The sequence below is a fragment of the Amblyraja radiata genome, chromosome 3 (assembly GCF_010909765.2).
Source record: "Amblyraja radiata isolate CabotCenter1 chromosome 3, sAmbRad1.1.pri, whole genome shotgun sequence".
In the NCBI taxonomy this organism is placed as follows: domain Eukaryota; kingdom Metazoa; phylum Chordata; class Chondrichthyes; order Rajiformes; family Rajidae; genus Amblyraja; species Amblyraja radiata.
The window spans coordinates 95,823,180-95,848,863 of record NC_045958.1 but is presented as its reverse complement, the minus strand read 5'-3'; the positions used below and the strand labels follow the sequence as shown (position 1 = coordinate 95,848,863).

General features: G+C 48.6%; 1 long non-coding RNA gene across 1 annotated transcript; it reads right to left on the bottom strand.

Annotated features, from left to right (window-relative positions):
• Positions 1-13,020: 13,020 nt before the first annotated feature.
• Positions 13,021-25,124, bottom strand: LOC116970698. Its single transcript, XR_004411273.1, has 3 exons — positions 25,115-25,124; positions 22,029-22,035; positions 13,021-13,083 (listed from the first exon to the last, which is right to left on the bottom strand). It is a non-coding gene; the product is annotated as an uncharacterized LOC116970698 (long non-coding RNA).
• Between the last annotated feature and the right edge of the window lie 560 nt (positions 25,125-25,684).

Below are 25,684 nucleotides of genomic sequence, written 5' to 3'. Positions count from 1 at the left end.
TTCTCTCGTTGAGCTTTCAAATGCCGTAAGTCTATCCACTGGACGAGTAGAACCGAGACTCCTGCAGTTTTCTGTAGTTTTCTGAATTTTACATTTAACATAGAGTGTAAAAGCACGCAAGAGACTTTGCAAGAACTGTCAGACAGCTTCAAATGGAGAAGTCAATTTTGACACTTTGCATTTCAATCAACCAGTCCTTGTCCAGCAGAATCTGAGTGGAACTGACAGCAGCAACAAGGGCTTCAACCTCTGGCTGCTGTCGGTGGTACGCCAGCAATATTTCAAGTCCACACCGCACTTCACTTTTATCTTGATTAGAAAGAGCTTGCAGAATTCTCAGAAAGTTGACCAGGAAGTAAGAAGCAAGATTGTTCCTTGTTTATAACCTGAAGCAAAATATGAAAAGGATTGCAACATGCATTTGTGTTGGGTGATGATGAAATTATATGTTATCAAGTTTTTTTATAATTTTATAGCTTTGATTATGCCATGGATAAATTTGTCACAAATGTAAGAAACCATACCTGATAGTAATCAGGTTCTTGTTAATTACAGTTGTACCCCATTTAACCAAATATTTGACATGCAGAAAAACAAATTGCAGGAGGTCCTCAATGCATTAGGTTGCATCTGTGGAGGCAGAGTAATGGTTGACGTTTCAGGTCAAGACTCTGCATCATCCCTCAATGCATCACCAAATATTTGATATGTGATACCGTGCATAATTATTAACGAATGAATGAATGAATGAATGAATGAATGAATGAATGAATAAATGAATGAATGAATGAATGAATAAGTTTATTGGCCAAGTATTCACAAACAAGGAATTTGCCTTGGTGATCCGCCCACAAGTGACAACATGACATACAATGACAGTTACGAATGATACATAAAACACTAAACATTAATAATAAAACACATTGATCAAACATGTGAATTAAATAAAATACCAGAGCAGAAGGAGGCTGCAGATTGTTGGCTGTTGAGTAGAGCTAATAGTCATGGAAAAAAGCTGTTTTTATGTCTGGCTGTGGCAGCTTTGTCAGTCCGGAGTCGCCTTCCAGAGGGACGTGATTCAAAGGGTTTGTGGCCAGGGTGAGAGGGGTCAGAGATGATCTTATCCGCCCGCTTCTTAGCCTCTGCAGTATACAGTTTGTCAATGGAGGAAAGGTTGCAGCCAATAACCTTCTTAACTGATCGGACGATTCTCTGCAACCTCCGGATTTTTTTCAACTTTTTTTGTTATTTTAGTATCTTTGAATGTATGTTTTTAATGTTCCTCTGTGCGTTTTGTGTGGGGGTGTAAGGGGGAAACCGCTCCGGTCACCTCCTCCACACAGAGGCGACTTTTTCCAGGTCACCTCCCCCGTGGCCAAACAGCGAGGGTCGGGCGGCTTTTCCCAGAGACACGCCCGGGGCTCAGCGGTGGGCGCAGTGCGGGCTCTCGGAGTGGAGCAAGGGCTCGCCTGAGGGGGAGCGCTCCGTTTCGCTGGTCCGCGGCAGCCGGCAGCCTGAAGCCCCGGCCTGCAGAGTTCCAGCTGGCGCGGCGTCTGCAGCCCGGGATCCCTCGTGGGGGACCCGGGGGTAGAAGAGCTCCAACTATGGGCCCGCGGCCAGCTACTACCGCGGGCGCAGTGTGGACTTACTTACCATCAGGAGCGGGGTCCCAAGCCGGGGAACCCTGTAGGGGAGCTCCAGACCGCCGGCCCTGCGGTCTGTGGTGCTTCTGGCTGCGGCGTGGCGGGAACTTTAAATCTTCGACCGCCAGCCTGCGGTCTACTCCATCTTGAAGCCGCGGTCTCCGGTAGGGTGGCACCGATTCACGACTTACCTGGACTTTTTACCTTGTCTGCACATCTGGACGCCCGCAGCGACGGCTGCGGACGGTTGAGGACCCGACCACAGGGGAAAATGGAGGAGGACTGGCCAATCTTTGTGCCTTCCACCACAGTGATGAATGCTGTGGTGGATGTTTGTGTTACATTTTTATTGTGTTTTTGTGTGTTCTTTATCATTGTACCGCTGCTGGCAAATTCATTTCACTTGCACTTTATGAGCAATGTGACGTATAAAACCATATTGTATTGTATTGTATTGTATTGTATTGTATTGTCGTACTTGGTAGCTGAGCCAAACCAGACCATGATGGAGAAGGTGAGGACAGACTCTACGATCGCCATATAGAATTGGACCATCATTGCCTGTGGCACATTGTGCTTCCTCAGCTGCCGTTGGAAGTACATCCCCTGTTGTGCTTTTTTGACTGTGGAGCCGATGGTAGCCCCCCACTTAAGGTCCTTGGAGATGATGGCTCCCAGGAACTTAAAAGACTCCACAGATGTGACTGTGGTATTGTTGATGGTGAGTGGGGTGAGGGGAGGGGGAACTCTCCTAAAGTCTACAATCAATTCCACTGTCTTAAGAGCATTGAGCTCCAGGTTGTTGCGTTGGCACCAGGACGCCAGCTGTGACACTTCCTGTCTGTAGGCAGATTCCTCCCCATCCTGGATCAGTTCAATCAGGGTTGCATTGTCCGCAAACTTGAGAAGCTTGACAGAGGTGTCTGTGGGGGTGCAGTTATTGGTGTAGAGAGAGTAGAGGAGAGGGGAGAGTTTGCAGCCTTGCCGTGCTCCTCTGCTGAGGGTCCAAGATGTGCTTTCCCAGACTCACATGCTGCTTCCTGTCTGTTAGAAAGCTGGTGATCCACCGACAGAGGGGTTCAGGCACAGACAACTCGGAAAGTTTGGAGTGTAGTAGCTCTGGCTCAATGAGTCTAGGCTGTCTAGGTGCTGGTGGATGAAGTGCAGGCCTAGGTTGACTGCGTCATCCACTGATCTATTGGACCGATATGCAAACTGCAGAGGGTCCAGCAGGGGGTTTGTGATATTTTTCAGCTTGGCCAGCACAACCCTTTCAAGGGTCTTCATGACTACAGAGGTCAGTGCGACAAGCCTGTAGTCCTTAAGACCAGTAATCCTTGCCTTTTTGGGTACAGGGACAATAGCGGAGACTTTGAAACAGGCAGGGACTATACAGGTGTGCAGGGACTGGTTAAAAATGTCTGTGCCAGTTGTTCGGCACAGAGCTTGAGAGTAGAGGGGGAAACATTGTCCGGTCCTGGAGACACATTCGGTCCTGTCCTAAAGGACACATTCACATCAGATCAATATTTCCCTTTGCAGGGATTTTCACAGTCACCCCACCACTAGAAATGTCTGAATTTCACATTTTATTGTTGCGGTTTATTGTCACATATGCGCATGTATAGTGAGGTACGAGTACAATGAAAATCTTGCTTGCAGCTGCATCAGAGGTACATAGACTCAGACACATAAACAAATGATACATAAATCACACAAATTCTGCAAGACAATCAAAATATTATAAAGCGAAATCGATACATCGGAGCAAAACACAACGAGAAACAAAACCAAGTCAATGATTTCTGGTGTCTAGGTGGGATTAGTTTGTCCAGTGGATTTTACTGAGGTCAGGGATAAATCCTCTGGTGACATGTGCCAGGTTGCTGCTTACCAAGAACACTGATTGGATGGTACGGTTCTTCCTAGCCTGGTCATTGCTGTTTGTGGAAAGTTATTTGTGCACTAGTTTCTGCTTTCCCCAACATCACAATCACAGTGCTTCACCGTGCTTCATTGTTTGCAAAGCGCTTTGGAATACACCGACGGTGGGACAGGATTCTGCACATTCAGTAAATCTGTCGGAGTTTGAGAAACTAATTTTTACACCTTTTAGCCCAGGGACTCCAGTCACCCACAGTCAGGATACAACTGGAAGTCAGTTGACTGGACCATGACACTGTAATGTGAGCAGCTACACTTTCTGTGGCCCTTCTGGAATCTGGTTCCTATCCATGGATGGAGACCTGAATTGGATCTGTAACATCGACCCTCAAACAAACAGTGTTGTAAACAAACAGATGTCTGTCCCTTGGGGAAGGAAATGTTTATCCTTCCTCATTCTGTTGTACTTTAGTCCCTGTGTTTACATACAGTTCCCATTCTACATTTCTGCTCTTTTCCCATGTCAAACCAATTAGATACCAATTGGATCATTTCCTTGCCCTGGTTCAATGGGGCTATCGGCCCAGCTGAGGATTCTGCTCTGTCAAGCCTCCTCTCATTGCTCTTTATATATATTTTTAGTTTTAGAGGTACAGCAAGGAAACAAGCCCTTCGGCCCACTGAGTCTGCACCGACCAGTGATCCCCGCACATTAACACTATCCTACACACACCAGGGACAATTTACACTGACACCAAGCCAATTAACCTACAAACCTGTACGTTTTTGAAGTGTGTGGGGAGAACTCCATACAGACAGCATCTGTAGTTGGGATCGAACCCGTTCTCTGGTGCTGTAAGTGCTGTCAGGCAGCAACTATCGCTGTGCCACCATGCCACCCACTTCATTTCAATCCATCACAGTATCCTTGTATCCTCTCTTCCCTTTGTTCATTCCTCTTCTAAAACACAGTTCCGTGTTTAGACAATAGGCAATAGGGGCAGGCGAAGGCCATTTGGCTCTTCAAGCCAGCACCGCCATTCAATGTGATCATGGCTGATCATCCACAAACAGTACCCCGTTCCTGCCTTCTCTCCATATTCCTTGACTTCTCTATCTTTAAGAGCTCTGTCTAGTTCTCTCTTGAAAGTATCCAGAGAACCATCCTCCACCACCCTATGAGGCAGAGAATTCCACAGACTCACAACTCTCTGGGTGAAAAAGCTTTTCCTCATCTCCGTTCCAAATGGTTTACCCCTTATTCTTAAACTGTGGCCCATGGTTCTGGACTCCCCCAACATCAGGAACATGTTTCCTGCCTCTAGCATGTCCAGACCTTTAATAAACTTATATTTCAATAAGAAACCCTCTCATCCTTCTAAATTCCAGAGTATACAAGCCCAGCTGCTCCATTCTATCAACATACTAGACCAAGTGCAGACCCGTTGGGTCTGTTCCCCCAACGTGCGGTTGTGGGGGGGGGGGGGGGGGGGGGGGGAGGGGGGGAGGCGGCATGCAGCGTCACACACACACTAACTACCCCCCCCCCCCAGCATCATGCTAATTACCCCCCTTGATATTATATTAATATTATTAATTTGCTCCTTTTACCCCATAACCACACTATCTACTGACGCATAGCCCCCAACTTGCAGTCACATCTAGAGGGGGGGCGGGGGGGGCTGAGGTAGAGAGTGAGGGCAGAGAGAGAAGGGGCAGAGACAGAGAGAGAGACAGAAACACAGAGAGAGGGTCAAGAGGGAGAGGGGAGTGGAGAGGTGGAGAAGAGGAAGGGTGGGTGACGGGGGAAAGGTGGGGGAGGAGGAGAGGAGAGAGAGAGGGTGAGAGTGAGGGGGAGAGAGAGGGGGTGCTGAGAGGGGGTGCTGAGAGGGGAGAGGTGGGGAGCAGGGAGGGGGAGGGGGGTTTAGTGGAGGGAGGGTGGGGGAAGGGATGGGGGGGAGGAGGGGAGAGAGAGAGAGAGAGAGAGAGAGAGAGAGAGAGAGGAGAGAGAGAGAGAGATGAGAGAGAGAGAGAGCGATGAGAGAGAGAGAGCGAGAGAGAGGAGAGATGACGAGGAGAGAGATGGAGAGAAGAGAGAGGGAGAGAGAGATCGAGAGAAGAGAGGGAGAGGGGAGGGGGGAGGAGAGAGGGGGAGGAGAGAGGGGGAGATAAGAGGGGGAGGGGGGGAGAGAGGGGGAGGAGAGAGGGGAGGGGGGGGAGAGAGAGGGGGTGAGAGGGAGAGAGAGGGTGTGCTGTGAGGGGGGTGGGGTGAGGGGAGGGGGAGAGAGAGGGTGCTGAGAGGGGGGTGGAGGGAAAGGGGTAAGGGTGTGTGGAGGGGAGGAAGGTTTAGGGGAGGGACGGTGGGGGAGGGGATGGAGCGGAGGAGGGGGAGAAAAAGAGGGGAGAGAGAGAGGGGGGAGAGGAGAGGGGGCGAGAGGAGAGGGGGGCGAGAGGAGAGGGGGGAGAGGACGGGGGGAGAGGAGGGGGGGAGGAGAGGGGGAGAGGAGAGGGGGGAGAGGAGGGGGGGAGAGAGAGGAGGGAGAGGAGAGGGGGGGAGAGGAGAGGGGGGGAGAGAGGGGGGGAGAGGAGAGGGGGGAGGAGGGGGGGGGGGAGAAGAGAGGGGGAGGGGGATGGAGGGGGAGAGAGGGGGGAGGGGGGAGGAGAGAGGGGGAGGAGAGAGGAGGGGGAGAGGAGAGGGAGAGAGAGAGGGGGAGAGAGAGGGGGAGAGAGGGGGGGAGAGGAGAGGAGAGGTGGGAGAGAAGAGGAGGGGGGTGAGGAGAGGCAGGGGGGAGAGGAGAGAAGGGGGGGAGAGGATAGGAGAGGGGGGGAGAGAGGTGGGGAGAGGAGAGGGGGGAGAGGAGAGGGGGAGAGGAGAGGGGGAGAGGAGAGGGGGAGAGGAGAGAGAAAGAGAGAGAGATAGTGAGAGAGAGAGAGGTGGGGAGAGAGAGGTGGGGAGAGAGAAAGAAAGTTCCTTTTTACTTCAACCCAAACCCCCCAAACAACCATTTGCAGGCAATGCTTTTTTATTTCAAACTAACCATATTTTCATTTTCAAACCACATTAAGGGTACTTACTCACAGGTGTGAAGAAATTTGTCATTCAGAGCTCAGAGTGACAGAGACTAATTGACAGAGCTCCATCTCCAATCAGTCTCCATCGATGAGAGACTGATTGAGGCACACCACTTCCTGGTTTTATAGTCCCTCCCCCTCCCTCCAGCAGGGGCAGCAGAGAGAATGGGGGATTTTGTAAAAACATTAATATCTCCGTCATTTTTCATCGACGGGATAAATCCTCGGCACACATGCGGCGGAGGTGGGCTCTGAGCATGGTGGCCAAAAATGACTGCCGTAGGTGGTGGCGTTCTCTCGGAAATCGCAGCACAGAAGGCCAAAATGGTCAAGAACAGAGATTTAGTAATATAGACTAGACCAAGTGCAGACTCATTGGGTCTGTTCCCCCAACGTGCGGTTGTGGGGGGGGGCGGGGAGGCGGCATGCAGCGTCACACACACTAACTATCCCCCCCCCCTCGCACTCACGCTAATTATCCCCTTGATATTTTATTAATATTATTAATTTGCTCCTTTTACCCCATAACCACCCTATCTACTGACGCATAGCCCCCAACTTGCAGTCACATCTAGAGGGGGGGGGGGTTAGAGAGTGAGGGCAGAGAGAGAAGGGACAGGGACACAGAGAGAGAGACAGAAACACAGAGAGAGGGGCAAGAGGGATAGGGGGGTGGAGAGGAGGATAAGAGGGAGGGTGGGTGAGGGGGGAAAGGTGGGGGAGGAGGGGAGGAGAGAGAGAGGGTGAGAGTGAGGGGGAGAGAGATAGGGTGCTGAGAGGGGGGTGAGGTGGGGAGCAGGGAGGGGGAGGGAGGGGGGAGGGTGGAGGGAAGAGGGTAGGGGGTGTGGAGGGGAGGGGGTTTAGGGGAGGGAGGGAGGGTGGGGGAGGGGAAGGAGGGGAGAGAGGGGGGATGGAGGGGAGAGAGGGGGGAGGAGGGGAGGAAAGGGGGAGAGAGGGGGAGAGAGGGGGAGAGAGGGGGATAGAGAGAGGGGGAGAGAGAGAGGGGGAGAGAGAGAGGGGGAGAGAGAGGGGGAGAGAGAGAGGGGAGAGAGAGAGGGGAGAGAGAGAGGGGGAGAGAGAGGGGGAGAGAGAGGTGGAGAGAGAGGGGGAGAGAGGGGGGAGAGAGGGGGAGAGAGAGAGGGGGAGAGAGAGGGGAGAGAGGGTGAGAGAGAGAGAGGGGAGAGAGGGGGGAGAGAGAGGGAGAGAAAGGGGGAGAGAGGGGGAGAGAGGGGGGGAGAAAGGGGGGGAGAACCTAAAAACATTTTAGAACCAAAAAAGACACATTCTGCAAGCATTGTAGAACCAAAAGAGACACTTTTTGCAAGCATTTTAGTACCAATAAACATTTTTTGCAAACATTTTAGAACCAATAGACACATTCTGCAAGCGTTTTAGAACCACTAAGGACACTTACATTTGAGTAGACATGTGTTCAGTATTCACAGCTCAGAGAAACGTGACCCTCTGCCTTCCTCCAGCTTGCAGACACTGATTGAGGCACACCACTTCCTGGTTTTATAGTCCCTCCCCCCTGCCGCCAGCAGGGGCAGCAGAGAGAATGGGGAATTTTGTAAAATCATTAATATCACTGTCATTTTTCATCGACGGGAAAAATCCTCGGCACACATACGGCGGAGGGGGGTTCTGAGCAAGGTGGCCAAAAATGACGGCCGTAGGTGGCGGCGTTCTCTCGGAAATCGCAGCACAGATGGCCAAACCGGTCAAGAATAGACTTTTAGTAATATAGATGACAGTCCTGCCATCCCGGGAATTAACCTGGCGAACCTACGGTACACTCCCTCAATTGCAAGAATGTCCTTCCTCAAATTAGGAGACCAAAACTGCACACAATACTTCATGTGTGGTCTCACTAGGGCCCTGTGCAACTGCAGAAGGACCGCTTTGCTCCTATACTCAACTCCTCTTGTTATGAAGGCCAACATGCCATTTGCTTTCTTCACTGCCTGCTGTACCTGCATGCTTACTTTCATTGACTGATGAACAAGGACCCCCAGATTCCGTTGTACTTCCCCTTTTCCCAACTTGACTCCATTTAGATAATAATCTGCCTTCCTGTTTTTGCCACCGAAGTGGATAACCTCACACTTATCCACATTAAACTGCATCTGCCATGTATCTGCCCACTCACCCAACCTGTCCGTGACCCTGCATCCTCATAGCATCCTCCTCACTGTTCACACTGCCACCCAGCTTTGTGTCATGTGCAAATTTGCTAATGTTACTTTTAATCCCTTCACCCAAATCATTAATATATATTGTAAATAGCTGCGGTCCCAGCACCGAGCCTTGTGGTACCCCACTAGTCACCGCCTGCCATTCCGAAAGGGACCCGTTAATCCCCTTCCTTTGTTTTCTGTCTGCCAACCAATTTTCCATCCATGTCAGCACCCTACCACCAATACCATATGCTTTCATTTTGCCCACTAATATCCTATGTGGGACATCAAATGCTTTCTGAAAGTCCAGGTACACTACATCCACTGGCTCTCCCTGTTTCAGCTCGGTTTCTCCCTGTAGCAGCCAGTTCCCACTGGATCAGGTCATTCTTGAGTCACTGCCTTGAATTCCTGGGCCAGGCTGACATGATGATTGCTGAGATAATATTCAAGACTGTCATGTGTACGGCTCTCCATGGCCTGAACCAGAATCCAACGTGATTATTTTAAAGATATTGCATGGAAACAGACCCTTCGGCTCACCGAGTCCATGCTAACCATCGAACATCCATTCACACAAGTTTTATGTTATTCCAGTTTTACATCCACTCCCCTACACACTTGGGGCAATTTACAGAGGACAATTTAACCTACAAACCGTTTGTCTTTGGGATGTGGGAGGAAATCCACATGGTCATAGGGAGAACGTGCAAACTCTACACAGACAGAATCCGAGTTCAGGATTGAAGCAGGTTCTCTTGGGCTGTGAAGTAGTAGCTCCACCAGATGAACCACTGTGCTGTCTTTCAAGAAGATATTTCTCATCCCTTTCCCCTGTTGAGAATAGAAGGAAAGAGAACAGCTCCAGATGTGGATTTGAGAATAGTGCAGGACAATGGAATATCAGCTATGTTTTCATCAGGGGTGAAGCAGGTTTTAGTTGTCTGGCTATTAGTTTGACATGACTATTTCTTATGTTTGTAAAAGGAAAGAAAAATCGGTCTGCAATTTTTAAAACCAGTAACTTGAAGAATTCTTCCATTTTGAGTAGTGATGGCTGATTGTGGTCCCAGCCTGACCTCAAGTGGATGTTTATCAACAGAACAGTGAACTACGAGTGACAAATCATGCTGGAACAAAATGCTACATTCTGGAGATCCTTGTTAATAGACATAGAAACCACTCACTGTATTGATGATTGTTTTTGTTTTGTTTTTCTGTGTGAAGGAGGAATGTTACACCATTAATTACATCACAGCTTAGTTTGGGTACTGCTCTACCCAAGACTGCAAGACATTCCAGTTGTGGATGTAGCCCAGTCCATCGCACAGACTACCTTCCCCACCATCGCTTTCATCTGCACTTCACACTGCTTCAGGAAAGCAGTCAATATAATCAAAGTCCAGTTTCACTCTGGTCATTCTCTTCCCTCTTCCATTGGGCAGGAGATACAAAAGCTTGAAAGCATGTTCCACCAGATTTGAAGAACAGCTTCTCCCTTGCAGTTATCAGATCTAAATGGTCCTCCGATAGGCCACGGTGTAGTCCCAATGTTCCAAACTAACTCAAATGCTGACCTTGCACTTATCCTCCATAATTGTAACACTAGAATGCCATAATACTATATTCAACACTCTGGTACTTCTTCTCTTTGCATTACGTGTTACACTTGTGTATGACTTGATTGTAATCATATTTGGTTTAATTTATCTTTTATCTATAGGAGTAGTCTGATTGTTGTTTGTTTGACTTGTGACTACTTTGCAGCATGAAGGGGTTTGAATTCCAGGATTTGGTTGATATTTACTGGGGTGTGCGTTGGGTAAAAGATTAATCAATACTTGGAGGTGTTAGAATGCCAGTTGAACGCGAGTGTGAGTGGGATCAGCTCATTCTGACATATCTTGAACAACTTTTCTGAATCATTTCATTTACCTTTTGAAATATTTTTTCAGAATGTTTGCCCACCCCTCACTATTCACAAGGAGGTGATGGTGAGAACCTTCTTCAACCACTGCAGTGACGTAGCACCCACTAAGCTGTTGGGAAGTGAGTTGCAGGATACAGACTCAGTGAAGATGAAAGAAGGCATAATAAATCGGAGTATCCATTCAGAATCCCTTTCACTTTGATCATAATCTTTCATAGATTTATCAATCTTCTCATTAAATATCTCCTATGATCCAATCTCCGCAATAGAGGATTTCAGAGACCTGAAGATATTTCTAGATCAGGGTAGTGTGCGAATGGTAAAATCTGCTGGTGATGTTACCATGCACCTGCTGCACTTGTCCTTCATGGTTGAGGTGAGGGGCAGAAATCCCGGGGGGGGGGGGAGGGGGGCAGGGGGGACACGACCCCCCCCCTGTTTTGAGAGGTGGGATACGATCCCCCCCATTTTTTGTAATCCGGATTTTAAAGCCCGGTGAAATCTCTGCTTTCCGTGAGAGTGGGGGTGGGACTGCTGATCGAGGGCACCGATTGGATGAGAGAGACGTCGGTCAGCAAGCAATGGTGGCGATTCAGCATGATCATTGGAGGAGGGAGGTGTCGGTCAGATGTGGAAGTGGGGGGGTGGGGGGGGGATGGTGGGACTGAAGATAGAACGCGGCGATTGGAGGAGGGAGACGTGCCAAAACACTCTCAGCAGCCCTGGACGGATCGATCCCGGCTCTTCGGCGCTGTCCTGAGTGCCCCCCCCACACCCGAGGTTGGCCAGAGAGCCAGAGAGCGGTGTCCCCAGGCCTACAGAAGCAGCGCTAAACCCAGCTCAACTCAGCCTGTCCCGCCGGGTTAACCTACGGACCTGCCTGAAATATGGCCCATGTGTACAGCCAGCGTGGAGAAGCAGCGCTGGTGTCCCGTCAGTCCAGGCAGGGCAGGCAGAGTTGAAGTGTATTTAGTGCTGGATTGAGCCTCCGAAGCCTTGCATGTGTGTATGAGTGTGCTCATGGGCGTGCGGCCGCCAAGAAATGGTGTCCCCACCTGTCCCCCAGTCCCCTCCATATTTTGATAGAGATTTCCGTGCCTGGTGGAGGTCACGGATTTTGATGGAGCAGGGTGCATGAGTAACTGCACTATACTTTGGAGATCGGTACACACTGCAGCCAAGGCCCAACACTGGAGGAAATGGGTATTATTGTAGACTGGGTGGCTGTTGAGGTCCCAATCAAAGCAGCTGCTTTCTTCTTCTTAATGTTGAGTTGTTGAATGCTGTTCTCATCCAAGTAAATGAAAGTTCTTCATCACACTCCTGGCTTGTGCTGTGTAGATGACGAGTGTCGGCAGGAGACAAATTGCCTCAGACTGACTTAATAATAATAATAATAATAATTTTATTTATAGAGCACTTTAAAAACAAACATAGTTGCAACAAAGTGCTGTACATCACTAATCATTGACAAAAAAGTTAATACACACCAATAATAACAGTTAAAAGATGGAGTAAGTAAAGATATTCAAAATAAAGAAATATTAAAAACACTACAAGCAGGAGCAAAGTCTCATGCATGGTCAAAAGCCAGGGAGTATAAATGACAGACAGACCCCCACACTGGATTTGAAGATGGACAGTGTGGGGGTCTGTCTGACGTGCAACGGCAGAGCGTTCCAGAGTGCCGGAGCAGCAACAGAGAAGGCTCTATCCCCTCTGAGATTCCGCTTAGACCTCGGTACCTCCAGGAGCAGCTGATCAGCTGACCTGAGGGACCAGGCAGGAGCGTATGGGTGGAGCAGCTCAGAGAGGTAAGGCGGGGCGAGCCCATTCAGGGATTTAAAAACAAATAACAGAATTTTAAAATGAACTTGAGAGAGCACCGGGAGCCAGTGGAGGGAGGCCAGAACTGGTGTTATGTGCTCCCTCTTTCGGGTTCCAGTTAAAAGGCGAGCAGCAGCATTCTGAACCAACTGGAGACGAGCCAGTGAAGAACGAGTAACTCCAAAATAGGGTGCGTTACAGTAATCCAGCCTAGATGTAATAAAGGCATGGATTACTGTCTCAAAATGCTGCCGCTCGAGAATGGGTTTCACCTTTGCCAGCTTCCTTAAGTGAAAGAAGCTGGACTTAACCACCGCGCCTATTTGGCGATCTAATTTAAAGTCACTGTCCATCCTAAAACCCAGATTCAAAACTGTTGGCTTCACGTACCGTGACAATGGACCTAAATCAACAAATGGAGGTTCACGGCAGCCATTGGGATCAAACAAAATCACCTCTGTCTTCTTTTCATTAAATCATAGAAAGTTTAGGGCCATCCAGGACTTAATGTCCTCAAGACAAGACAGAAGTGAATTTACAGAAAAGGCGTCTTCCTTCCGCAGCGGCAAATAAAGTTGGGTATCATCTGCATAACAATGGAAAGAGATGCCATGCTTTCTAAGGATGGAACCCAGAGGAAGTATGTACAGCGAGAAAAGCAGGGGCCCCAGAATCGAACCCTGCAGAACCCCATATGACAGGGGCGCGGAAGAGGATTCAAAACCAGCAAGGCTAACACACATGGTTCTGTCTGCCAGATAGGACCTGAACCATCCCAGGGCACTGCCGCAGATGCCCACTAACTGCTGTAGCCGAGATAATAAGATATTATGGTCCTCTGTATCAAAGGCGGCAGATAAGTCCAGCAGGACAAGAACCACACAATCACCAGAATCATTAGCTAGGAAGATGTCATTAAAAACCCTTAGCAATGCTGACTCTGTGCTGTGCATAGTTTTAAACCCAGACTGAAAGACCTCCCGTATATTATGCCCATCCAGGAATAGCTTTAGCTGAGCATAAACAACTTTCTCCAGTAATTTAGAAATAAAATACTTGCTCTAATAGGCGCAGTATTTGCATGGCACTCATGACTACATCATTTTGCTCTGTGCAGGCCTGGGCTGCATTATTTGCTGGGGAAGTACACAGTGTGAAATCAATTATCATTTCCATTTTGTGAGCTGATGATGGAAAGAGGATTATTTATAAAGCAACTTAAAGTGATTGAGCCGAAGATATGGTAATACCTCAAGAATCACCACGCCCTGGTTGGACATGAAAAGGAGAGACCTCTGCAATATGTAATCCTTTGCATATTTCCACTCCATTAATATGAAACACCATGGCGATTATTCCGACATTCCCATATTCCATGAACTCCAGGCACACACAAGCCACACCGCTGTCCCCTTCTCTCACAAAAGTACATATAAACGTGCTTCTTGGGATGCATTTAATCAAAATTTCACATTGCGAAAAGATGATTTAGGCCCCATACGAACCGGCAGTGTTTTTCCTGCCGATATGGGGTTTAAATTCACCGCAAATGCAACGTTCCAATCGATCGCGTTCCACAACATCTCACTCGCAAGATGATTTAAATGGCCATTAATTTACGGAAATTAAACACTAAATTCCTTCCATTTGGCTTATAAATTCATGACAATGCTATTTAAAAATCATGTTAGATTGTGAATTCTTGTGTGAATGTTATTTGTCATTCCCACATTCCATTCCAGGCACACACAGACACACCTCTGTCCCCTTCTCTCACAAAAGTAATGACTTTCCCTCATTCCACTATTAACTCAGTTAGCTGCTGTCTCAGAGAATCACTTAGCAGAACTCAGTTCAGATTGAACAGCCTGCCGTCAATCCACATAACTGATCTTTCTCATCTCTGGAGGCATTTTAGATAAATCACTTTGCTATATTCCCTATCTTTCCTAAAGTATTGGCGGGCAGACATTTATGAAAGATTCATCAAGACGCCCTTATTCTTATACTCTTTGCAGATGCATATGCAACCCGGAAGCACGTATGTTTAAAAAAAGCACTTGCTCCGACTGTGCGGCCACTTTCAAGGAACAATGTACAAGACTACCAAACCTAATTTCCTTTCTACTGCTAGAGAATGGTGCCCTCTCATTCAAATTTCTGACTTCAAACATATCATTGTTCAATTTTAAATTCCACCTGGTGCCTGCCCATCCTTTCTAACCCTGCATTTATCAGTTTGGATAAAATAGTAAGATTAAACAAGAACTTACCAGTTTGAAGTTTGATCTGTATTTTATGAGGAGTTACGATGAGGGATTACGTGAAGACCCCGTCCAGCACGCATGCGCGACATACTTCAAAGCAGCGGTGTGGAATCACAGAAAACACAATAATTGAAATAAACATAGTAAAGATAAGGAGAACTAAGATACCAGGTGATCTCTATAATTGAGGGTGGGAGCGGAGGGCACGTAATCCCTCATCGTAACTCCTCATAAAATACAGATCAAACTTCAAACTGGTAAGTTCTCGTTTAATCTTACTATTTTACTTCGGAGTCACGTGAGTGACTACATGAAGATTTTAAAGCTCTGTGATTTCAAACCGTGTAACAGTCCATACTTCACTCGCTGCCGAAGTCATCCAAGGGAGGAAGTATGTTATCGTAATCAAACATGAATCTGTTTGTAAAATAATAATGGTATTATTTGAAAATAATAACAAAGAAATTAATGCTCCCCCGGGCTTAAATTTTATATTTTTTGCAGCGTCTAAAATTCTCTCTGCAAGTGAAACAGGTTTTATTGATGGCTTGTTGTAGAATGTTTGAAAACTTCTTTCCATGGACCACCCCGCTGTTACCTGGGTAGGTCCAATGGCACGTCCATTCTGTTAGCCGCCGACGTGGATGCTGCCCTGGTGGAGTGAGATGTGTAAATATCGGTATCCACTCCAGCAGCTCCCAATACATGTTTGAGCCATCTAGAGATGGGTTGGCTCGGTACCCTGACCCAGTGGCTTTTTTGTGACTGACCCACCGTGCTTTTTGTCTCCCTCGGGAATTTTAGGCTGTGTTGATATATTGTAGAAGGTGAGTCATGACACATAACGGGGGTCATGTGGGTACGCCCGGAATTCCATAATGAGTCCTGAAGTTCCTGGTTTACTCTGTTTTACCAGCTCCTGAATGGTGAATGTTATTTGGTCTGATGTTACGACCATATTGTCCAGCCTGAGTAGGTAAAAGGACTGGTCCCTTATGCTGAGACTAAGCCATCAGCATGGCCGTATACAGGGTCGCTGTTTGCAGAGTAAGGGATCTGGCTGGTGGCCATCCCTTAGGTATGTCAGAACAACGCTGACATCCCAGATATTGGTATATCTAGGTCTAGGGGGTTATGAATAGAAGGTACCTCTCATTAATTTGGCCACCAGTGGATGAGACCCTATGGCATGTTTCCCTTGGTGCCTGTCTTAGATAGACTGACAGTGCACTTCTAGCACATTTGATAGTGCTATAGTTCAGACCTACATCGTGGTGAAGGCTGGCCAGGAACTCCGGTACATAGATATGGTGGTTCATTAGTAGGTTGTCTCTGTTCTCGAGCAGTATGTTTCCCTTTTTCTAATACTGGAGAGATATTGTTTCTTGGTGGAAAGTCGGTGAGATGCTGTCATCGTATCCATGGTCCTATTTGACAATCCCAGGTCCATCAAAAGGTCTTTTTGGAATCTGCAACCCAGTAGGCTTATTCTGTCATGGCATGGGTGACTTTCGCCTGATACAGGGTGGATCAGTAGATCTGGTCCGCTGAGAATGGTCATGGGTTTCAATGACCCTGTCAAGGACCACTGGGAACCATGGCTGTAAGCCAGTCGGGTACTACCAAAAAGCCCGAAGCAAAGTTCATCTGTATTTTGCGTAGTACCTGACTGATGAGGCAGAAAAGGGGGGAAAAACATAGAGATTAATTCCCCCCAGTTCAGCGAGAATGTATCCATCGCCGCTGCCTCAAGGTCTGGTTCCCAAGCGACATACATCGGTACGTGGTGATTCAGTCGGGATGCAAAGAAATCGATATCTGGTGTTCCATATTGCTTTGTAATTTCAGCAAATACTTTGGGGTTTAACATGTCTGCCACAGTATTTAGCTTACCTGGTAGGTAAGTTGCTGATAGCCAAATATGTTTGTCAACACACCATTACCAGATTGTGTTGATCAAATTATCACATGATATCGATTTTATCCTGCCCATGTGGTTAATATAGGCCACCACTGTGGTATTGTCAAATTGTAAATGAACATGCAAATGGTGAACTTTTGAACAATATGCTTTTAACCCATAGAACACACCCAACATTTCTAAATAGTTTTTATGTCCAGTGTCTGTAGTAGTGATGATTCTAGATTAGTCCATCTACCACCAGTTCTGGATATGGGTTATTGATAAATGATGGGACTGGAACTATGCCAAATGTTCTCTTTCCATCATTATGTCTGAAATAGGCAATGTCATGGTTCAGTCAAAGTGACATGCATGTTGTTTAAAACGCTAGCACCTTTGCTCTAATGCAAAGGTTCAAGCTAGGTAGCTGGTAATGCTGCTACTAATTTCCCAATTACTCTTGCCACTTGTCGAATGGTTGGTCGATTGTTAACCATTAATTTGTTACAGGTTTGTGCCAATTCTGCTGACTTTTCTTTTGGCAACGTTATAGACACGTGGACTGAGTTATTTGTGAATACCAGATAGTCCATAGTTGTGGATAGTGTAAACGTAGATTTATCTGGATGTATGACAAAGCCCAAGGTTAAATAGTGTTTAGTAGCTAATGCTGCTGAATTAGCTAATTCCATGGTTTTGTCTGTTATTAAAATATCATCGAGATATGCCATGACAATATGTTTCCTTAATAGTGTCAGGGCTAGTTTTAATATCTTGGTAAACAGTTTTGGCTCATTTAGCACATTAGTCAATAATTTGTACTGCCATAGTTACCCCATCCAGGTAAATTTTTAGGTATCTATGATGATCTTTATGAATGGGTACTGAATAGTATGCATCTTTTAAGTCGATGCCTGCCATAAAGCATCCTTAGGAAATCCATTGTTTGGCAGTTACAAATGTTTTCCATTAAAGTGTGTATACCTGACGAAAGTATTCAATGTGGTTAAGTCAATGATGATGCGACAATCACCATCTTTTTTTTAATGGTTTTAGTAAATTTAATACGAATTCCAAAGGTTCATGTTTAGATTTCTCTATGATCCCTTTGTATGTAAATTCTCCAGTTCAGCTTGTCCCTCATGTTTTCTTTTTGGTGAGAGGGTAAAACCCCGTTGGGGTGCATGCTGAACTGGTGACAAGTTTTCTTAAATGAATTCAATTTTTATCCTTGAATACTTTTTGGTATATAACTACCAAGTGTGATAGATCTTCATGCTTCCAAAAACAGGTGTTGTCTCCCCCCTGATAGCACAATCCCCCCACCTTTTATGTGACGGTAGGAACCAGACCCACCTACCTCCACTGTTGTTTGGTGGTGTGTTCATTTCTTCGGTTTCTGGTTCCTTGTCTGTTGGTGGTGCTGTTGGGTGGTGGCGCATTTTCCATGGGGCCCGTTCTGGGCCCTGTCCCGAAAAACTTGCGGGGATGGTATGCGGCCCCCGAGCTTTCACCAGTATCATGAAGTAGACGCTTACTGGTGGTTGGATAGAGGTACTGCCGTCTGGGTTTGCGTGGTTTGCTCGTTCCAGGTCCTGCCCTCATGAGGCCAAATGCCTTGGATTCTTCGTCCAGATTTTTTGGCTTGTTTTGGTAATTCTTTGCCAAATAGCAGGATCTATGGTTCTGAGACTGGCGTTCTACACAGTCCTGCGAATTTTTGAGGTTGAGGGCAGGTCTTATGACCTCCTTCCAGAGGTTGTTAATCACATACTGTGTTGCACAGTAGAGCCAGGGTGTTTTGTCATGTCAACCCTGTCCATGGAATGAGCATATGAAGTGATAGCCGACGTCAGAAGTATCAACATTTTTTGCAATTTAAGTTTTTGGGTTTTGATACCCTGTTCAATGTACCCCCTGTAACGGCAGGCACATTGAGCAAATTCAATTTTGGGGAGGCGTAATAAGTTCCAGCGCCTCATTGACTAGCTGTCTTGGAGAGGTTTAAAGGACAGGTAGTAAGCTGGCCACCAGTTTAGGCTGCAACGGTCGTCCCGTTCGTGGTGTTGCCACGTAGCGGTTCACCACACCCAGCAGCTCTTCCTGATCCTGCACCTCAAGCATACTTCCGGTTTCTTCAGCCAGTGACTCCTGTTCTTGACCAGCCCAGTCCTGGTCGCCAACGCTCCCCTCTGTTGAGGGAAATGCGATGGCCAGTGCTTGTGCACTGGAGCGGTAGTGTTTGTGCTCCCTTGGCGAGCTTGCCCCATCTCCCGGAGCAAGTCTCGCTGGAGCATTCGCTCCATGAGCCTTTCCATAAGGCTTGAAACGGTCACCTTTTGTCGCCCTCGGGCGGTGAGTCTACCGTGCCGGGCTCGTCTGAGTGAACCGGCCGGTCCGACTTCCGTTGTGCCTTACATCCAGCCCGCTGCGGTTGTTTGAGCTGTGCTAGCGGCGCTGGGCTCGGCTCGGAATGCTGTCGGTGACTGTGGACCGCTGCGTGTGCGGTCCAGGTGCCACCGGTCGCCCCCCACTGCTGGAACCCTCCTGGTCCATTGTAGTCCGACGGGAACGACCTTCCTTGGTGTTTTCCCTGTTCATGTTCCTATTTAAAAATAAAACAGAACAAGGTTTCCAAAACACCATGTCCTCAGAGTAAGTTTGCTTACCTGAAGGTCCGTTTTCAAATTGTTGTGAGAGAGCTCATACTCCCGTCCATCGCTGTGCACTGCGTGAGACGCTATGTCGCGCATGCGTGCTGGACGGGGTCTTCACGTAGTCACTCATGTGACTCCGAAGTAAAATTATTATTATCCTCACTCTTTGTGGTACTTTAATTGTCATGTACCGAGGTACAGTGAAATTCATTTTTGTATACAGTTCAATACAAGCATCACTATACTTACGCACTGACATACATATTAGATAAGCATCTCAGATGCAGCTCAAATGTATAGCAGTAGTACATCAATACAGTGTACAGAGTCGCCAGTTTGGCGCCATTTTCAAGTTGTTGTAAGTGCAGGGATCTTGACCTGACCATGACGGTCTGTTGTCCTGTCGGCGTTGCAGGGTCGGCCTGGCCAAGCTTTGCCATGGTGTCTTTCGCTGCTGTCCCACCTCTGCAGGCTGCATCCAGTCCATGTGCTCGGCCTCTTGGAGCGGTGCCCAGACCAGCCGAGCTCCAGGCAGTTGCAAGGCCTCCAACGGCCCACACCCCCGTCGGGTCCGTGCGCTGCTTCCCACAGCTGGTCTGCTTACCGGCCCTCCAGGTGGGTTCCCGTGGGTCCTCGATCCAAGGCGGTCGATCCGGGCCTTCTGGGCGGGTCTGCAGGTCCACCGTCGTTTAGGGGCGGTTAGGGGCGCTGGGAGTCGGCTGCCCTGCCAGCAGCATGTTCGTTATTGAGACATTTTTGTTTTTTTTGGTATGTCTAAGTGTTTGTTTTGTGTGTCTCTCGGTGTGTCCTGTGTGGGGGGTGGGGGGGGAAAGAGGGAAACTGTTTTTCAGTCGCTTCCTCGACGGAGAGGTGACTTTCCCACGTCGCTTCTCTGCCTCCCCTCTCACGGCCTGACAGCTTGGATTGAAGCGGCCTTTCCTGGAGTCGTGTCCAAAACTTCAGCAGCGGACGCAACGTGGACTTTTCCATCGCGGAGCAGGGTGAGCCCTTGCCGGTGGTTGACAGAACGGAGTGGTCCGATCGCTGGCCTGGTGACTTTGGCATTGTGGGGGCTGTGGTCTACGGAGCTTCTAGCCGCGTGCATGGCGTGGACTTACCATCCGGAGTCTGGGATCCTTTGCCGGGGATCGCTGGATAAGGTCCCCGGCCTGCGGCTTATAACATCTTGAAGCCGTGGTCTCCGGTGGGAGAGTGGCAGATTCCGGCACTCCAAGCTGCGGAGTGTATTTGACCGTCCTGACGTCGGTGTATTGATCATCCCAACGAGAGGGCCTGTTCATCTGGCCATCCGTAGCGGCGACTGCGGAGGTTTTATGGTCCCGACCACGGATGAACAAAGGGAGGAGGACTGACTGAATTTTGTTGCCTTCCACCACAGTGAAGAATGCTGTGGTGGATGTTTGTGTTAAATTCTATTGTGTATTGTGCGTTCCTTTTTTCAACTGTATCGCTGCTGGCAAATTCATTTCACTGTGCATGTGACGAATAACTTTGACTGACTTTAAATTTACCAAGTCCAGAATCAAGTACACAGGACAAGATGTTAAGAAGTCTCTTGTGCCAATAGGTGGGGAGCATTTCACGACATTCGTTGATTGTTGAGAGTGGTAGACGCTCAACATCGGTGGGGGGCGGGGGGGGGGGGATACGTATATCTTGGCCTGGGTAACCTTCAGGACAGTTGGGCACAGGACACATCATCAGTAGTGTACCCTTGCATCACTGGGTGTTTCGGCCTTTTAACACTATACACCCTCCACAAGGGCGGCCCGCTGCAGGATGATCAGCCCTCAGCGCGTGTCCCATGTCAAACCGTCCCAAAGATTCACCCTGACGTACTTGGGGCCCAGCATGGGTCTTTCCGCTTGAGCCAAATCCACCGGCTGCTTCTTTCAGCCGCCTCTGAGAGTGATCTTATGGTCTTCCGCAGAGCCTGACCGTGGATTCCAAGCTCCTTCAGCAGTCTGATGGTAGATGATGCAACAAATCCTCTGCATCCCACTTCAACTGGATAGACTTTGGTGTTCCAGCCACGCTGCGTTGCCTCTGCTGCAAGCTCTGCGTTGCGCAGCTTCTTACGCTCATAGGCCTCCTCAACAGAGTTCTCCCATGGAACTGTGAGCTCTATGATGTAAGCAGTCTTCTATGAAGGGGACTAGAACACCAAGTCTGGCCTGAGGTTGGTGGAAGCAATTTCAGGTGGAAAAATTAGTTGTCGGTCGATGTCCGCCAGCATCCTCCAATTACGGGCCCTGCATAGGTTTCCTTCTTCTGATCTGGTGGAAGGATGTTTAGATGTTTTCTGTCCTTCTCGGACAAAGGTTGTTGCCCTTAGGGGGGTTGCTTGCTCTCGGAGGCAAGGAGTTGGTCGCACACCGCCTGTTCTCAAGGGCTGATGCCAGGCTTTTTAGTACCAGATTATGCCGCCACGTGTATCTCCCTTGCGTGAGGCTGGTCTTGCAGCCTACCATGATGTGTTTGAGGGTCGCTGGAGTTGGGCAGAGGGCACAGGTTGGATCCTCACCGTGCCACTGATGGAGGTTCTTTGGTGATGGAAGCACGTCATAAGTCGCACTGATGATGAAGCTGATCTTGCTTGCTTCCATTTCCCATAGTTCTTTCCAGCTGATCTTCCTCCGCTCCACACCTTCCCACTGCATCCATTGCCCCTGTTTGGCAAGAGAGACCGCATTTCCACTTCTTGCGGCCTCCTCCTGTCGCCGCACCTCCTCGACCACCAATGTCCTCCGCTCTGATGTTGTGGCCTTTCGCCAAGTTGGTTTACTTGTCGTAAGGCCAAAACCTCCTCTTCCCTGCTGGACTTGCCCCACGATGTCTTTGTGCCTCAGGGCTGATGAAGCTTGCTGTACTGCATCAGATGGTGTCCACTTCCGGCCAGTTACTAGGGGCGGCGCAACAGCACTGATGGTCTTGTCTCTAGAGTCCCTCAGTGTCATCTGGAGTCTTACTTTAGAACACTTGTATTCCTCTGTTAGACTAGTGAGAGGTAGTTCCAGGACCCCTTTGCCATATAGGCCGATGTTAGTTAGACATCGTGGGACACCGAGCCATTTCTTCGCGTATGAAGTTATGGTTCGCTCCATCTTCTCCACAGTTGTTATTGGGGCTTCATAAACGGTCAGTGGCCACATTGTCCGAGGAAGGAGTCCAAACTGTAGGCACCAGAGCTTCAGTTTCCCAGGCAGTAGGGTCTGATTGATGTTCTCCAGGCCGTTGACAATTTCTTGCCTTAGTTGTTGCACCTGCTCTTTGTCCTTGAGACTTGCGTTGTACCATCTGCCCAGGCTTTTAACTGGCTGCTCAGACACTGTTGGTATTGGGTCGTCACCGATGCAGAACCTTGTGTCTCTAAGCACCCCCTTGACTATGGAGATGCTTCGAGATTTACTTGGTTTGATTTTCATTCGGGCCCACTTGATGTTCTCCTGCAGCTTTCCAAGTAGCCGCTTGGTGCATGCTGCAGTAGTGGTTAGTGTTGTCATGTCGTCCATGTATGCCCTGATGGGTGGCAAACGGAGCCCAGCCCTGGTTCGTTCACCGCCCACCACCCATTTTGAGGCCCTGATGATGACTTCCATGGCCATTGTAAAGGCCAAGGGTGAGACTGTGCAGCCTGCCATGATGCCTACTTCCAAGCACTGCCATGTTGTACTGAAGTCAGCTGTTGTGAAGCACAGCTGCAGGTCTTGGAAATAGCTCTTGACCAGTGTGGTGATGAGCTCTGGTACATGGAAAAAGGCAAAAGATTCCCAAAGGAGTTCATGGGGAACTGAACCAAATGCATTGGCCAGATCGAGGAAGATCACATGTAGGTCTCTCTTGTCCTTCTTTGCTGCTTGGATCTGGTGCCAGATCATGCTTGTATGCTCCAAGCAGCCCGAAAATCCTGGAATTCCTGCTTTCTGTACAGATGTATCAATGTACTTGTTTGTTACCAGATAGGTGGACAGCCTTTGTGATACAATGCTGAAAAAGATTTTTCCCTCGACGTTGAGGAGACATTTTGGCCGGAATTGGCTGATGTCTGACGCATCCTTTTCTTTAGGTATTAGCACGCCGCCGGCCCTTTGCCACGCCTTAGGTATTGTTTGCTTCTTCCACACCACCCTCATGAGCTTCCATAGAAAGTGTAACACATCCGGTGCGTTCTTGTAGAACTTGTATGGTACTCCGTCTGGCCCCGGAGCTGATGCTGCTCTTGCTCGCCGGACAGTGTTCTCTACCCCTTTCCATCTCGGAGGGCTGGTGTCCAGGTTGAATTCAGGTGGTTGAATAGGTGGGATGTCATGTGGGATAACTAACTGCTCATGCCTTTTCGTGTCTTGGTGGGCCTTTTCCAGGTGTTCCTCCAATTCTCGTTTTGATGTTTTCAAAGTCCCACTTTTTTCCTTTGCGAAAAGGTCTTTGATGAACTTGAAAGGGTCTTTGTAGAACTGTGTTCTTGTGTGTTCTTTCTTCTTGCGAAGTTTCCTCAAGTTCTCTGCTTTTTGCAAGGTTGCCAATCGGCTCTTGATGTCCTCTTGGAGTAGCATGAGACCTTCTCTCTCTGCGTCAGTTGCTTTTTTCCATTGCTTTTTCAACTGTCTCCTCTCTCTGATTAGCCTCTCGATCTCCTGCTGCCTCCTGGACTTGATTGGTGTTGGTAATTTCTTTCCACCTCTCCCTTTACTCACCCCAAACCGTTCTTCTCCGTAGCTGTAGATTGTGTTGCCCATCCTTTCAAGCTTTTCCACTGCTGTGCCCGCTTGTTGCTCCAAGATATGTATAAGGTCACTGTTAACCGTCTCCCACTCTTTCTTTTCAACAGCTTTGGGCCATTTCACTCCAGGTTTGTGCCCTTTGATCTTTCCCTCCAATGGAGGTCTTTGTCGTTGTTGCGTGGGCTCCTCCACCGGCATTTCTGTGCTTGTATCACCCTCTTCAGTGACATGGGTGCTGATGCTCTGCGAACTTTGGTTTGAGTCCCGTCGCAGTGCTTCACTCGACTGATTTGACTGGTTGCTTCGTAAGAAGTACTGGTCAATGCGACGCCCATGTCTCTGCTCTCTCAAGCACTTTTTCTTCCCTTGGTGGATCTTCAAGCCCTTCACTGATGTAATTTTCTCCCAACCACAAATGCACACCTGAAGTTTGTGTCCCGCAGCTGTTGTGGATGTCTCATGTGCCATGCTCTCCTTGTCCGTAGTCGTTTCCGTTCCTGGGTCTGTAACCGTGTTATCAATCGGTGAGCCATCTTGCGCCCCTGCTCTCACAGGCTCTAGGGGTATTTTCTTTATTTTACTTTTAGTAGCATTTAGCGGGTGTCTCCAACTAACTGAAACAACGTTGGGGACTGCTATCATGTGTAGCTAGCCCATGACGGCCCCAGTGGGATCTGTTCCCTCCTGTCAGCTGTCTCTCCAAGCTGTCACGTGGACTTTCCCATGTTGTCAGCTGTCCTTTCCCAGCAGTCACTGGACGAGTCCAGATTATCAGAATCAAGTACACAGGACAAGATGTTAAGAAGTCCCTTGTTCCAATAGGTGGGGAGCATTTCACGACATTCGTTGATTGTTGAGAGTGGTAGACGCTCAACATCGGTGGGGGGCGGGGGGGGGGGGGGGGGGGGTGGATACGTATATCTTGGCCTGGGTAATCTTCAGGACAGTTGGGCACAGGACACATCATCAGTATTGTACCCTTGCATCACTGGGTGTTTCGGCCTTTTAACACTATACACCCTCCACAAGGGCGGCCCGCTGCAGGATGATCAGCCCTCAGCGCGTGTCCCGTGTCAAACCGTCCCAAAGATTCACCCTGACGTACTTGGGGCCCAGCATGGGTCTTTCCGCTTGAGCCAAATCCACCGGCTGCTTCTTTCAGCCGCCTCTGAGAGTGATCTTATGTTCTTCCGCAGAGCCTGACTGTGGATTCCAAGCTCCTTCAGCAGTCTGATGGTAGATGACGCAACAAATCCTCTGCATCCCACTTCAACTGGATAGACTTTGGTGTTCCAGCCACGCTGCGTTGCCTCTGCTGCAAGCTCTGCGTTGCGCAGCTTCTTACGCTCATAGGCCTCCTCAACAGAGTTCTCCCATGGAAATGTGAGCTCTATGATGTAAGCAGTCTTCTGTGAAGGGGACTAGAACACCAAGTCTGGCCTGAGGTTGGTGGAAGCAATTTCAGGTGGAAAAATTAGTTGTCGGCCGATGTCCGCCAGCATCCTCCAGTCGCGGGCCCTGCATAGGTTTCCTTCTTCTGATCTGGTGGAAGGATGTTTAAATGTTTTCTGTCCTTCTCGGA